General features: G+C 44.5%; 1 pseudogene; it reads right to left on the bottom strand.

The window, feature by feature from the left end:
- Positions 1 to 1178: 1178 nt before the first annotated feature.
- LOC149920219 (uncharacterized) lies at positions 1179 to 3116 on the bottom strand (annotated as a pseudogene).
- Positions 3117 to 7774: the final 4658 nt, after the last annotated feature.

Raw genomic sequence — 7774 nt, 5'->3', positions numbered from 1 at the left:
CAGCAGTGTAGAGGATGTTCTTTATATCCTGCCCTGTCCGTACTGGCCCTAGGGTCACGGCACGGGCTATCTCCTGTTTAATCTGTTCAAAAGCCTTCTGCTGCTCAGGGCCCCACGTAAACTCATTCTTCATTCACATCTCATGATAAAGGGGGCTTACAGTGAAGCTGTAGTTTGGAACATGCATTCTCCAAAAGCCCACTACACCCAGAAAAGATTGTGTCTCTCTCTTGCTAGTGGGTGGAGACATAGCAGTGATTTTGTTGATCACATCTGTTGGGATGTGACGACAGCCATCTTGCCACTTTATACCTATGAACTGAATCTCCTGAACAGGTCCTTTCACTTTGCTTCGCTTAATAGCAAAACCAGCTTGCAGAAGAATTTGGATTATTCACTCTCATTTTGTGAAGACTACTTCTGCTGTATCACCCCACACAACGATATCATCAATGTACTGCAAGTGCTCAGGGGCACTGCCCTGTTCTAATGCAGTTTGGATCAACCCGTGGCAAATGGTTGGGCTGTGTTTCCACCCCTGGGGCAAACGGTTCCAAGTATACTGAACACCCCTCCAGGTGAAAGCGAATTGTGGCCTACATTCTTTGGCCAAAGGAATGGAGAAAAAAGCATTAGCAATGTCAATGGTGGCATACCATTTGGCTGCTTTTGATTCCAGTTCATACTGGAGTTCTAACATGTCCGGCACAGCAGCACTCAGTGGGGGTGTGACCTCATTCAGGCCACGATAGTCCACCGTCAGCCTCCATTCTCCGCTGGCTTTATGCACTGGCCATATGGGGCTGTTAAAAGGCGAGTGAGTTTTGCTGATCACTCCCTGACTCTCTAGTTGACGAATCAACTTATGAATGGGGAGCAAGGAATCCCTGTTGGTGCGATACTGCCGTCTGTGCACCGTTTCTGTAGCAGTCGGTACCTGTTGCTCCTTTACTCGTAGCAACCCCACAACAGATGTATCTTCTGAAGGCCAGACAAAACAAACAGCTGCTTAATGCTGTCTGTGTCTACAGCAGCTATTCCAAAAGCCCATCGATACCCCTTAGGATCCTTGAAATGCCCCCTTCTGAGGTAATCAATACCTAGTATACATAGAGCTCCTGGGCCGGTCACAATAGGGTGCTTTTGCCAGTCCTTACCAGTGAGGCTTATCTCGGCCTCTAACACAGTCAATTTTTGAGAGCCCCCAGTCACTCCAGAAATATGGATTGATTCTTTCCCTTCATAACTCGAGGGCATCAGAGTGCACTGTGCACCGGTATCCACCAATGCCTTATATTTCAGTGGTTCTGATGTGCCAGGCCATCGAATCCACACAGTCCAATAAACTCTATTATCCCTTTCCCCTCCCTGACTGAGGGCAGGGCCCCTCTATTCATTACCTGTGGTAACTGGAGCAACTGCACTGGTGGTTGATCTGCTTTGTAATTCTCTCACCCGTGCTCGTAGTACAGGAGTAGCTTGGTCATGCCACTTCCTCATGTCTTCTCCATGGTCACATTAGTAACGCCACAAGGCAATTCACGATGTAGGATTCCTTACTGGAGCCAGAAAGCGTTTGCCTTTAACAGCTGAGATTTTTGATGGTGCACGTGAGAAGGAGGGTTCATCATCTTTAATTAGTTGGTTTAGCATTAGTTTGATCAGCTCCTTCATTAGACTCTTTTGATTATCCTGATCTTCATCAAGCGTTTCTGGTACTACTATAGGTTTGCCACAATTAATCAGTAGAGACACTTGCTCTTGCATTTCATTCAGTTGGTCCGTTATTTGTGAGATGGCAGAAATGGAAGTGTGAGTTGGGGGTAGCTATTGTTCATAGTTTTGGAGCGTAAGAATCAATTCAAAAACCAAGGGTCTTCTCTGTTGGTCCTGGTATCTGTCAAACGTTGCCATTAGTGTACCGACGTATCTGTCTGGTGCTGTTGTTGTGAGTTTCTGCCGTATATCAGGCATCATCCTCACTCTTTCAGGGTCGTGGTCTTGGCGTGGGTGGTTAGGAACAAAGTTAGGGTCATACAATATTCCCACCATGGCTGTTTCCCTCAAATACTGGATACCCTTTTCAACTGTATCCCACCTTTTCATCACAGGCTTCAAGCTGTCTTTGAAAGGGTACCTTTCCTTCACGGCTATTAATACTCGTTCCCAGAGAGTGGCAGCCCCATCCGAACATTCACTAATTCTTCTGTCAATAGCTGGATCTCTGGCAATGGCTCCTAGTTGGCGAGCTTCATTACCATCTAGAGACAAGCTACTGGCCCCGCTGTCCCAACAGTGAAGCAACGAGGAAACGGTAGTTTCATTTGGGCGCCATGTAAACTCCTTTCTTGAGCCTTGGATTTCAGTATCTTCAGAGGCCGACGAGTAGTAATAGAGACTTCCTCTTCATCACTCTCTTCTGCATGTCTCTTAGTTTTTCCTTTTGCCTTTCTCAATGATGATGGTTCCGAGGAGGGCCCCTCACCTGGATCTACCTCCACCTCCTCCTCCGCTTCTTCTTTTTTCTGTTCTAGACGTGAAGACACTCGTTACCGTTTCTTGCCTTCCACAGGGGCAACTGGTATTGTTACTGGTGTCTCCTGTAATTGATCAGATTTGACTTGGAGATTCTTCCCTTTGGCTTGAACCTCAGGTCGGAAACTCTCTCTCTCCAGAACAGTATTATGTAGGCTGCGGTAAGCACAAGCCAATCCCCAAATAAGTTGTACCTCCTTAGATTTATGTAAGCCGCACCATCCCTGACTCAAATACTGGCTTAGTTGCTTGGGATCCCACAGGTGTTCAAGAGTGAAATCCCATGACATTACGGGTCCCCATGCTTCGAAGATTTTTCCTAAACCTCTCCAAATTCCCTGCCAGTCAGCATTCTCTGGTTTTGGAGGAGACACCTTCCACTTACCATGCCTGTATAGGAATACATTGAGGAAGACTGATATGAACAGGGCTATGCCCACAAACATGAACATTAACTCAGTATTCGAAAAACGTCTGATAAACCGAGAGGAAAGCGTGGAAACTGGTCTGAACATTGTGTTGTTTGTAAAATTAGCCATTCCATATTGGATGCAAATGTCAAGATTCGTATTATACCGCATTGCATATAGGTACTAATATAGGTACCATACAGGTGTCTCCATCAGTGCCCTTATGTGGTTATATATGAAAACAATTCCACAACAAGTAATTATGACATTGATGATTGGCCAGTAGGTCACGAGTAACACCATAGCTTTTAATCCCTTACACAGAACCACCACGATAAAGAGTGGGTTCATTGCTGGTATCTGCTAAAAAGGGGTTAATGAATTGAAGCTAACAAGAGAGGTGGGGGGAAATTAAAAAAAAAGGCACTACCCAGACCCAGTGCTCAAAGTTTACAAATATCCCAGAATACTGGCAGTACGCCTAGTCTTTCAAGGTTAAGTTTTCCAGCACAAAAACCTGAACTACTGATAATGCTCCCTAGCGAAGCTTTCTAAGAGCAGAGAGAAAGATTCATTCTGAAAGCTAAAAAGCTGCTATGCCCGCATTCTCCTCCAAAGTCTGTCACGGAGTTAACTAGATCAATCTATGCCCGTGACAGTGACAGGGGGCAGTAGGCCCCTGCCCCCCACCCCCCCGACCCCACAGAATGGGAAGGAAGGAAGGAAGGAAGGAAGGAAGGAAGGAAGGAAGGAAGGAAGGAAGGAAGGAAGGAAGGAAGGAAGGAAGGAAGGAAGGAAGGAAGGAAGGAAGGAAGGAAGGAAGGAAGGAAGGAAGGAAGGAAGGAGGGAAGGAAGGAAGGAGGGAAGGAGGGAAGGAGGGAAGGAGGGAAGGAGGGAAGGAAGGAGGGAAGGAAGGAAGGAAGGAAGGAAGGAAGGAGGGAAGGAGGGAAGGAAGGAGGGAGGGAGGGAAGGAGGGAAGGAGGGAAGGAGGGAAGGAAGGAGGGAAGGAGGGAAGGAAGGAAGGAAGGAAGGAAGGAAGGAAGGAAGGAAGGAAGGAAGGAAGGAAGGAAGGAAGGAAGGAAGGAAGGAAGGAAGGAAGGAAGGAAGGAAGGAGGGAAGGAGGGAAGGAGGGAAGGAGGGAAGGAAGGAGGGAGGGAGGGAGGGAGGGAGGGAAGGAAGGAAGGAAGGAAGGAAGGAAGGAAGGAAGGAAGGAAGGAAGGAAGGAAGGAAGGAAGGAAGGAAGGAAGGAGGGAAGGAAGGAGGGAAGGAAGGAGGGAAGGAGGGAAGGAGGGAAGGAAGGAGGGAAGGAGGGAAGGAGGGAAGGAAGGAGGGAAGGAGGGAAGGAGGGAGGGAAGGAAGGAAGGAAGGAAGGTAGGAAGGAAGGAAGGAAGGTAGGAAGGAGGGAAGGAGGGAAGGAGGGAAGGAAGGAGGGAAGGAGGGAAGGAGGGAAGGAGGGAAGGAGGGAAGGAGGGAAGGAAGGAAGGAAGGAAGGAAGGAAGGAAGGAAGGAAGGTAGGAAGGAAGGAAGGAAGGAAGGAAGGAAGGAAGGAAGGAAGGAAAAAAAACAGCGGCAACAATCTATGGAAGAAAACTTATTTTACTATGATATTGGAATGCAAGATAACACAATGTAATGCCATCTAATTGAAATTGAGACTAATAAATCAAATAAGATAGGAGAGAAAGAGTTCCTAAGACTGAGTCAAACCTGAAAAGCTTGGAATGGCTAGGAAAGCACCCTCAGCACCCACTGCCAGGCAGTAAGAGACCGCCCCACCCAGAAGGGTCAGATCCCATGACTTCTGTAACGTATAGGGATAGGTACCTGGAATTGGAGCATTAACACTTTAATTCCAGTATGTGATGTTTTGATGCAGAATAGTGAATACCAAAAAACATAAAACCGTGACAAGTGCACAAATATACTGAGCATAAAAAGACAGTACGACCCTTCTCCAAATATCCCAATGGATTACAAATCTTGGTCTGAATACACAGGTTTAAGCCAGTGTTATTCCTCTTATTTTCCCTTGAACATATGAAAAAGGAGTGGAGGAATGAAGATACCAAGTATTATGGTTTTCTCCAGATCCTGTTATGCTGGAGTTAGTAAGGAGGTGGTAATAATCATCAAATAGTCTTGAGTATAAATTATTTTTTTAGAGGAAGAAGAGAGCAGAATATATATATATATATATATATATATATATATATATATATATGTTTTCTCTGTCATCATTTTGAGCAGGTCTGAAAGTAAGCAATCTGTACATGAAGAAAATGAAAAAGTTGCAGTACTACTAATGAGCTTCTTACCCTGTATTTTTTTTAAGCCATGATTTGATCCAAGTTTCAGTTTTAACTGAACTCAGAATTCCTCTCTCTTTAGTCTATGTGTATTGTTACTTTATGGCTCTGTGACTTTTTGTTTGTTTGTTTGTTTGTTTTGTTTTGTTTTAGAATTTCACTCCTTCTTTTCACACTGAAATTCTGTAGCTACTTCAATATATTTCATATATATATTATCAAATTACAATGAATATGCTAATAGTGGCAATAGTTTGCAAAACTTTGGAGTATTCCCAAATACACATATACGTTTTGTAGCTCTGAAAACAAAATTAATTGTACACAGCATTACAAGTAAAACCGAATTTGTTAATTATATGCAAATAATTAATGAAGACATACTTTTATAACATGCAGTCATCACATTTTGCTTAATATATATTCATTATACTATGGAACTGAAGTTTTATGATGTCATTAAAATGCATATAAAGTAAAAAGAAATCAACATTTATCAGAAAAAAATATGATTTCAAAACTGTCTCATAATAAGGCAAATAAATAAGCTATCATTTTTTATATCACTACAGTTAACAATAAAAGGCAATATTTGAGATGTATTAAAAAAAAAAAAAAAAAAAGAAGAAAAACAATGAAAAGAATAAGGTCTTATAATCAGAGAACTGTAACAACACCATATTTAAAAACAAACAAACAAACACAAAAACTCACTTTAAAATCTACCATTAGGGTTTCAATATAGAATCATAGAATCAGAGAAGGCTGGGATGAAAAGAACCACAATGATCATCGAGTTTCAACTCTCCTGCTATGTGCAGGATCACCATCCAGCCTGGCCTTGAATGCCTCCATGGATGGGGCATCCACAACCTCCTTGGACAACTTGTTCCAGTGTGTCACTATGCTCTGTGTGAAGAATTTCCTTCTAATATCTAACCTAAACCTCCCCTGTCTCAGTTTAAAATCATTCCCCCTTGTCCTATCGCTATCCATCCTTGTAAATAGCCATTTCCCCTCCTGTTTATATGCTCTCTTCAAGTACTGGAAGGCTGCAATGAGGTCTCCCCAGAGCCTTCTCTTCTCCAAGCTAAACAAGCCCAGTTCTCTCAACCTTCTTTCATAGGAGAGATGCTCCAGCCCTCTGATCATCTTAGTGGCCCTCCTCTGGACCTGCTCCAAGATCTACACATCCTTCCTGTAGTGTGGTTCCCAGGCCTGGACACATCCTCCAGATGGGGCCTTACAAGAGCTGAGTAGAGGGGAACAATCACCTCCTTCTCCCTGCTGGCCACACAGTTGGCCTTCCGGGCTGCAAGCACACACTGCTGGCTCATGTTCAGCTTCTTGTCCACCAGGACCCCCAAGTCCTTCTCTGCAGGGCTGCTCTCAAGGAGGTCTTCCCTTAGTTTGTGTAAATACCTGGGATTGCCTCAACCCAAGTGCAGCACCCTGCACTTGGTCTTATTGAACCTCGTTATATTTTCATGGGCCCATTTCTCCAGTCTGTCCAGGTCCCTCTGGATGTCTTCCCTTCCTTCCAATGTATCAGCCACACCGCTCAGCTTGGTGTCATCCTCAAACTTGCTGAGGGTGTACTCGATGCCATGGTCTGTGTCGTTGATGAAGACGTTGAAGAGCACCGATCCCAAGACCAACCGCTGAGGGATACCACTTGTGATCAGCCTCCACCCTGACACAGAACCATTGATGACCACCCTTTGGCTGAGTCCAGCCAGCCAATTCCTAATCCATTGAACAGTCCATCCTTCAACTCCACAACATCCACCTCTCCAACTTAGAGAGAAGGATGTGGTGAGGGACCATGTCAAAGGCCATCACCCTTCTCCTGCCCACCAAAGCCATCACTGCATCATAGAAGGCCACCAGATTGATCAGGCACGATCTGCCCTTGGTGAAGCTATGTTGGCTGTCTTGAATCACCTCTTTATCTCACATCTCCATCTGTGCCTTGGCTTTCCTAATCCTATCTCTACACATACGGACAACAGCCCTGTATTATTCCCAGGCTACACAACCCTGCTTCCATTTCCCGTACGTTTTCCTCTTTTCTCTCAGTTTAAGCTGCAATATATATACAAAGCCTCACTTCAGTACCTGAAGTCTATATAGCATATATTGATATTTCCTTTATATGAATTTTGCATTTAAAAACCATTCTCTAATAAAAACACCAAAACTCTAAAGATAAAATCAAGCCTTATGTTTAGTGCTGTAAGAGATTATTCTTTTACATCATTGTCTCAAAGCTTGATGGGGACACAAGTCCAAGCAAATTCTGGGCAAGGGTTGAGAAATCCTTTGTCTGAGGGACACAGATGGACAAGGCCAGAGGTAACAAGAGAGAGATAAGCCGCAGATTAATGGCCAGGAACCAGTCCTTTGTGTGGGCTTATCTCAAGGAAGATAGCCATCTCAGGAGGTGCTGCACATGACTCTTACCCAAACACCCAGGAATGCCACTCTGGCAGAAGAAGGATAAAAAGGCGACCTACAACCATG

The sequence above is a fragment of the Phasianus colchicus genome, chromosome 1, assembly GCF_987193195.1.
Source record: "Phasianus colchicus chromosome 1, bPhaCol1.hap1.1, whole genome shotgun sequence".
Lineage (NCBI taxonomy): Eukaryota > Metazoa > Chordata > Aves > Galliformes > Phasianidae > Phasianus > Phasianus colchicus.
The sequence above is the reverse complement of the archived record's forward strand: the minus strand, read 5'-3'. Positions and strand labels throughout refer to the sequence as shown.